Raw genomic sequence first — 7,836 nt, forward strand, 5'->3', positions numbered from 1 at the left:
CAGTCAAGAAATCAAGAAACATATTGCATTAGGCAAATCTGCTGCACAAGACCTTTTTAAAGTGTTGAAGAGCAAAGATGTCAGCTTGAGGACTAAGGTTTGCCTGACCCAGTCATGGTATTTTCCATAACCTCGTATGCACGTGAAAGCTGGACAGTGGATAAGGAAGATCATACAAGACTTGATGCTTTTGAGTTATGGTGTTGGAGGAGAATACTGAAAGTGCCATGGGCTGCCAAAAGAACCAACAGACCTGTGTTGGAAGAAGTGCAGCCAGATTGCCTCTTGGAGGCCAGGATGGCCAACTTTCGTCTCTTATGTTTCAAAAGGTCGTCAGTTGCATATTATGTTTGCTAAGGTAGAGGGTCAGAAGCAGAGGAAGACCCCCAGCGAGATGGACTGGCAAAGTGGCAGCATCAATGGGTTCAAGCATGGCAACAATTGTTATGTTGGCCCAGTACTGGGTAGTGTTTCATTCTGTTGTGCATAGTGTCACTATTAGTCAGTACCAACTCAATGATACCTAACAATAACAACAACATATTCAATGTAAATATTTTGGCTCTTGTGTCCTTTTAAATTTTTCTTCAGCTTCAACCTGATCAGGCACATAAGCAATTTATATTATGCTCCACAGTCTGCCCCTGGCCTTATTTTGACTGATGATATTGAACTTCTCCATCATCCCTTCCCACAGATGTAGTCCATTTAATCTCTATGTAATCCATCTGGTGAAGTCCACCTGCATAGTCACCTTTTAAGTTATTGAAAAAAGATATTTGCAATTTATAATTAACTGAACTTACAAAATTCTATCATGATCCAGTGAGCAAGTATAAATTGATAAAATTTGATGAACTGGACCTGTGCTTATGGATGCATTTGCTCAAAATTCCAACTGAAATGGAAGGATTCTTTATATCAAGGATCAAGCCTGATTCCTCAGTGCACTGGGTTGATAAGATGGGGAATTTAGACATTGACTGTCAAAAATGGTGGGCTATAAAAGCACAAAGTGGCTGGCTTACAAGAATTCATGAGTGTACTTAGTTTCAGAACTAGGGAGTTAAGGGTAGAATTCCCACTGTATAGTTTTCCTCTTTTTTAGATGGATCCCATGATGGGGGATGTTGCTGATAGGATTTTATGCTTTAATTGTGTGTAGTTGTTAGCAGGATGAATTGCGGTTGTCACAACTGTAATTGTAGAAGGAGCTTTGGTAGCTTAGTGGTTATGAATTGGGTCAGCAGTTCGAAACTATCAGCTGTTCCGCGGGAGAAAGAGGAGGCTTCCTGCTCCTGTAAATATTTACAGCCTCAAAAACCCTGTGCAGGGTCGCTATGAGTCGGAACCGACTCCATGGCACATTGCAACAACAACAACAATGTTATTCAGAGTCCTGGTGTGGTGCTGTGGGATAATGCTTTGGACTACAAAGTCATTTGAACTACAAGGTCTATAGTTCAAGGTCACCAATAGCTCCTTGGAAACAATATACAGGGTCCCTATAGGTCTGAACTGACTCAAATGCACTTAACAATAACAACAATAACAGCAATACAATGTTATTCAAATGTACCAATTCTTATCCATTTTTCTTATCATTATCCAGCTTTCAAATGCATATGTTGTTGTTGTTAGGTGCCATGGAGTCAGTACTGAGTCATAGTGACCTTATGCACAGCAGAAGGAAACACTGCCTGATCCTGGGCCAACCTCACTACAGTTGCAACACTTGAGTCCATTGATGCTGCCACTTGGCCAATCCATCTTGTTGGGGGTCTTCCTCTTTTTCTCTGACCCTCCACCTTACCAAACTTGATATCCTTCTCCAGTGACTGGTCTCTCCTGACAATATGTCCGAATTATGAGAGACCAAGTTTGGCCATCTTGACCTCCAAGGAACACTCTGGTTGCACTTCTTCCAAAATGGATCTATTGATTTTTTTGGCAGCCCATGGCACTTTCAATATTCTCCTCAACACCATAACTGAAAAACATCAATTCTACGGACATGAGGCCATTGAAAATACCAAGGTTTGTATCTGACACTCCTTAGTCCTCAAACTGACATCTTTGTTCTTTAACACTTTAAATGGGACTTTTGCAGGCAGCTTTAGTCAATGCAATCAATATGTCTTTTTGATTTCTTGACTACTGCTTCCATGAGAACTGATTGTGGATCCAGGTAAAACGGAATCTTGACAATGTTAATATTTTCTCTGTTTAACATGATTTTGTCTATTGGTCCAATTGTGTGGAATTTTGTTTACTTTACATTGACTTGTGTTATATGTTGAAGACTTTAATTTTTTATCTTCATCAGAAAGTACATCAAGTACTCTTCACTTTCAGCAAGCAAAGTTGTGTCATCTGCATAAAAATTGTTGTTGTGTGCCGTCAAGTCAATTCAAACATATAGCGACACTGTATAGGGTTTTCTAAGAGCAACTGGTGGGTTTGAACTGCTGATCTTGTGGTTACCATTACAGTGCTTAGCCTACAGTACCATATGAGAGCTGCAAAAACATTTGTGGATATCAATTGACTAATGAATGACAAGCAAACTGCTCAACCTAGGCGTATTTTCTCTGTTCCTACTCCACTGTCAGTATACAAGAAAGAACCCCAACTCTTAATGCTCAGTCTGTAGTTCATTGAACACCTCTTAAGCTGTAAACTTCTGTGTTCTAGCTTATTCTCAAGTTTCTAAATAATATGTTCTCTTCTCTACACCTTAACTAGAAAAATATTTCCAATATCAAGTGTTACTGCTTTCTTGAAGTACTTTCTAATGAAACTAGTGTACATCTTTTCTTTTTCTCAGTTCTCATAGTTGTTTGAAAATTTTATGGCAAGTACATAAAAAATACTGGGAGTGCAGTGGCTCCATACAATAAACACTGGACTGTGAACTACAAGGTCCATGAATTAAGTCCACCAGCCACCCTGGGGGAGAAAACATGAGGCTTTCTGCTCCCACAAAGATATAAAGCTTCAGACACCCTATACACAATCACTATGAGTTGGAACTGACTCGACAGCACTTAACAAAAAACAACAGCCTCAAATCTACTGTTGGAGGTATAACAAAGTATTTTACAACCTTTAAACAGAAAAATTAATATTAACTCTCTGTTAAAAATTTATTAAATCTTTCTGGGTCTCACTTTCATTTTTATTGTGGGAAAAATGATAATTATATCATATTAAATGGCATTTAGCCTATGAAAAATAGAATGAAAGCCAATTAGTATAGTAGGTATTCAATTAATATAAACTTTTTAATACAACTACTGGTGGTAAAATTGCTCTCATAATTATTTCTTGTCTTTATAATTGTAACATCCTCACCACCAAGGATTATGGGTTTGACTTTCCTACAAATCTCTCATTTTTGCAGTATTTGTACAGGTCCTCAGACACTTTAATAATTTTGTAAAATTTTCTAAATTACTTTGTTTAATAACTACTGAAATTACCACCATAATAATTTTTAATTTGAATGATTCCTTAAGCATTTATCTGCTTTTTTTCATTAGTACTTTATTAAACTTAACTGAATCCTTGATTTTGACCAGTATTAATGACATCAGAGGTTAGGAATGCATGACCTATGAATTCTAAGGTTAACATTGGACATGAGAACAACTGTTCATGGAAAAGTGCATAGTTTTTCTTGAAAACAATTCTAGGAAATATATTACTATATAGATTGGGTTATATCCATCCAACATAGCATTGAATGTCTGCTTTATCCATTGCTTTGTCCAAATTTAGAATATGAGTAATAGAGTCATTCAAAGTTTACTAACAGGAACAAGTAATTATTTAGACAATGTTCTTATACATTGTATCAAAATATTTCAAGCACAGTTAAAATTTGGAGATGAACATAAAGGAAGGTTTATTTTGAATGCATTCTTCAAAATGCTGAAATGAACTAGAACAATTTTAAAACAGAACTTCTATTTACTATGAAAATACCTTTATGTGATTATAAATTGCATTATTCCACTTTTCTATTATTTAAATTTTATATTGCATTTATTTTTTATTTATATTGTGATATAAACATTTATTTATATTACATTTTGTGTGCTATGCAGCATAATGACATTTTAAATAACTGTTATGAAGTTTCTTGAGTATGAAGAAAAGTAAGAATCCCAGGTAAGGTAAATATTTTATTGGAGGATCATTTAATCATTGCTTTATTACTGTTCATGTCTCTTCTAAATGGTTATGAAGTTTTGAGACAGTTTTGTTTGTTTATTTGTTTTAATTCTAGAAAAGAAACCTAGACAAATCCTAGTTGAAGAAACGTATTACTCATGTTAACTAAGGGCTGAAATGAGATTAATAGAAAATTTGAGAAATAGATACACTGCTACCATTTTATTAATGAAAAATTGCTATCCCAAATTAATGGAACCCAAATTGATTGCCTATTTCACATATTTTTCTATCAAAGTGGGCATAAAGCAAGTGCAATGTGCATTGGGGGTACAGTAAGTATAACCTATATTAGATTTCTCCAGAGTTTTCTTCTCTGCTCCCCAAATGTTTCAATATCCCCCTCTTCTCTCTAACAGCTATCAAAAAGTCTAGGCAAACTATATGCCATGAAAGTAAACAGCCTTGGAAAAAGCAATGCATATATTGTAAGTAAATAACTGATGCTAAAATGTCAAGTACTTGTACAAGAGTTCTCTGACAACCAAGAAGCAATAGTCCTATTATAGCCTGTCTTTCCCAGGGATTGCAACAAAAACTTCAAGTGACTACATAAAGATGAATTAAGAGAATTAAGAAGGACAGTTAAACACAAAGAAGAAAGGAAAACTGGTGGATTTACTAGGTTTTTTTCTTTTTTTTACATTCTACTTTGACCTAAGAGTGCTCAGTAGAGGTGAACAGAAAATATGAGGAAGATTTCTTTTTCAAAGCAAGAAGTAAGAGATTAGGGAAAAAAATTTTAAAAAAATAAATGCACTGGTGTGCCAGCCAGTCGGTTGAGGGTGTTCTTTTTATCTCCCATACTGTCTTTGCCACAATGAAGCAGTTGCTGCCCTTCGGTTGTGAGGGTACCTAAAAATCTTAAGAAGAAAATACTTGACAACGAGCTGGGTACAGCGCAAAATCTACCCAATGACTTCTAGAAAAAGAGGTGTGAAGGTTTGGGAGTGGGGGTTTTTTTCTTTTCTTTTTTTTTTTTTTCTTCAACTCTTGTGCTCTTCCCTCTCACACCTTCTCTGCCCAGCCCAGGTGTCTTCACGTGGCTGGGAGCGCACCCCCAAAAAGGTCCGGCATTGTGCCCACAGGGTACAATTGACACTGTTGCCCTGAGCTGCTTAGAGGTAGGATCGATCTTCCTATGTCACATAGAGGAAGTAGCTGAAAGTACTAGGCCACGCTAGAGGCTAATCCTCTGGTGTGCTCATATGACTTCTGACTTTTGGATTTAGCCCTGAAGTTGGTCCTCCTACTTGGGCGAGACTTTTTATCCCTGCTTTAGCTAACAAGGGACAATACCTCTGAGCATACACCCAAGTAACATTTGTACCCTGTAAAACCCCAACGATAAAAGGCAAGAGCCAACACACGCTACTATATACAAGAACAGTGTATAAAGCCAACAGCTTTAAAAACACATTTAAAGGGGCAGCGAATACAGCTGCAGGACAGAAATCCCATCACAGAGACTTTACAGAACTTAAGAGATAAAGGTGCTAACAATTTTTCGTCCGATTATTTCCCTTTGTCTGCACACCATCACTCAGGTGACAAGAGGGAGTGTCTTGACTAGCGGACACCATCCCCACCCCTGGAGGGTTCTACTGCACATACATGGAACTGCTCAGCTGTGAACTGTCTCCCACTAGGAGAAAAATCCTAGACTATCTTGCTACTTTTTGGGGTTTTTTTTTCCATTTTTGTTGTTGTTGTTGTTGATTTTGTTTTTTTGTTTTTTGTTTTTTGCCTCCCTTTTAAAGTAGAGTGGGCTCTTTCTCTCCCTACGCTACCCAAGAAGAGACAGCAATTGCTGTCATATAGCCAAGTTACAATCACACTCTGTAAAATCCCACCATCCAGGCAAGAGCCAATACCAGCTGCTAAACACCAGATAGTCAGCCAACACCTGCTACAGTTACTCTGAATTGAGTAATAAGAAAAGAGAAAAGGAAAGTCCATCTCCTGATCACATCTACCTGGAGGCAATCAGAAAGCATAATAATATCATCAATATACATTCATATAATTGAAATCACACCTAATTATTGAAGATGCCCAAGAAACAGCTGGCCATATTGGCGCATGTCCAGAAACAAGATAGAGTAACTGAGACAAATGAGCTGGAGGTAGACTTAGACCTCACGTTGGAAGGAGAACAGGCTTTGGAACTGCCTTAGAAGGAATTCAGGAGAATATTATGATACATCCAAACGCTGCACAGAGGGGTTGAGAAAAATAAGGAAGAAGTCAGGAAAGCACTACAGGAACAATCAAATAAAATAGATATAGCATTGGAAATAATTCAAAACCTGCAAGAAGAGGTCCAAATGAGTAATAATAAAATATCAGAAATAGACAATACACTGAAAAGGCAAAGGAGTAGAACTGAAGCGATGGAAGCCAGGACCAGTAAGCTGGACAACAAATGTCTCAATACTGCTAAGATAGAAGAGTAAGCAAAAAAAGAATAAAAAGATCTGAAGTTTGAGATTCATGTTGGACAACATGAAGAAGAATAACTTAAGAATTATTGGCATTCCAGAACATGAAGAATCACAAGTCCACAGAGGAGAGAGTTGAAGAGCTGCTGGAAGTTCTTAACACCCCAAAAAATGGAATGATGAGCATTCAAGAAGCTCAATGAACTCCAGGAATGATAGACCATAAAAGAAGAAAATATTTACATATGTTGCTCTGAACAGAAGAGTCAAGAAAAGGGCCCCAAAGGGTCTAATGGGTTCTCTACTTCCAGTCATTCAACCCTTTTGTAGAAATTTAGCTGTCAGTTCAGTCAATTGAATGTTCAATAATGGAACCCCAAAACCTTGTGGTTGTTGTTGAGTCAATTCTGAATCATAGCAACCTTATACGCAACAGAACAAAACACAGCATAGTTCTGTGCCAACTTCACAATCATCATTACACTTCAGTCCATTGCTGCTTCCATTCTGCCAGTCCATCTCATTGAGGGTCTTCCTGTTTTTCACTGACTTTCTACTCTACAAAGCATGATGTCCTTCTCCAGGAACTCATCTCTCCAGAAAATACGCCCAAAGTATGAGAGACAAAGTCTGCCCTTCCTGACTTCTAAGGAGATTTCCAGCTGTACTTCTTCCAACACAGACTTGTTTGTTCTTCTGGCTGTCCATTGTTGTTGTTTGGTGCCATCGATTCAGAACTGACTCATAGCGACCCCATGCACAGCAGAATGAAACAAAGTTCGATCCTGGGCCAACCTCACTACCACTGCCACACTTGAGTCCATCAATGCTGCCACCTGGCCAATCGTTTCATTGGGGGTCTTCCTCTTTTTCTCTGACCCTCCACCTTACCAAACATGATATTCCTCTCCAGCGACTGTTCCCTCCTGACAATATGTCTGATATATGAGAGATGAAGTTTGACCTTGTTGGCCTCCAAGGAGCACTCTGGCTGCACTTCTTCCAAAACAGATCTATTGGTTCTTTTAGCAGCCCATGGCACTTTTAGTATTCTCCTCCAACACCATAATTCAAAGACATCAATTATTCTATGGTCTTCCTTATTTACTGTCCAGCTTTCACATCCATGAGGTTACTGAAAATACCATGGCTTGGGTCA

Source organism: Chrysochloris asiatica, unplaced genomic scaffold (assembly GCF_000296735.1).
Source record: "Chrysochloris asiatica unplaced genomic scaffold, ChrAsi1.0 scaffold00063, whole genome shotgun sequence".
NCBI classification, from domain to species: Eukaryota; Metazoa; Chordata; class Mammalia; order Afrosoricida; family Chrysochloridae; genus Chrysochloris; species Chrysochloris asiatica.